Source organism: Arachis stenosperma, chromosome 2 (genome assembly GCF_014773155.1).
Source record: "Arachis stenosperma cultivar V10309 chromosome 2, arast.V10309.gnm1.PFL2, whole genome shotgun sequence".
NCBI lineage: Eukaryota > Viridiplantae > Streptophyta > Magnoliopsida > Fabales > Fabaceae > Arachis > Arachis stenosperma.
The window spans coordinates 54,440,558-54,441,446 of record NC_080378.1 but is presented as its reverse complement, the minus strand read 5'-3'; positions in this window follow the sequence as shown (position 1 = coordinate 54,441,446).

Sequence of the window (889 nt, the reverse complement as noted above, 5' to 3'; positions counted from 1 at the left end):
TAAACCTACACTTAAGCACCATAATAGCATACTTTTGTGTTTGATCCCTAAATTGAACCTAAATATGAAAACATGCATTTTTGTGCTTAAATTGAGCAATTTAATCCCACTTTTATTCCATTCGATGCCATGATATGTTTGTTGAGTGATTTCAGGTCCTAGAGGCAAGAATGGGTTGGTAGAAGTGGAAGAAAGCATGCAAAAAGGGAGTAAACATGAAGAAAACAAAGAAGAAAAGCATCTCAGCCTGTGCCCACGCACAGCTTTTGTGCCCACACACAGGGGTCAAAAATAGCACATGTGCCCACGCACAGGGCAGGGTAAAAATCACGAACTGTGCCCATGCCCAAGATAGAATGGAAATCAGGACCTGTGTGGACACACAGGTCTGTGCCCACGCACAGGAGGAAAATCAGCAGGTGTGCCCATGCACAGACCTGTGCGGATGCACAGGTACCAGCACGTGCCTCCATTAAAATTGCATGTGGACTCGTATTTTGAGGGCTTTTTGGCCTATTTTTGAAGGCTTTGGAGCATATTTGAAGGGGGAAGCAACTATATATCATACTATACACTATCATACTTTATAGAGGAGTTTTTAGGAGTAATTTTAGGGTAGTTTAGTTTTAGGTTTTCTCTCTTAGGATTTTAATTAGGGTTTCAATGTAGCATTTTATACTTCAATTTTGTTCCTAGATTTTGCTATTTCATTGTAAGTATTTCTTTAATTCCTCTTTTATTACACTACTTGTTCTACACTTTCTTCTACTTTAATTTCTCTTGCCAATTTATATAGTTTTGCAATTTTGGATTTCTAGTTGTTGAATTTGATGTTTGATGCTTATTTTATGTTTATTTGAGTTGTCTTTATTGATTTTGATCATTTACG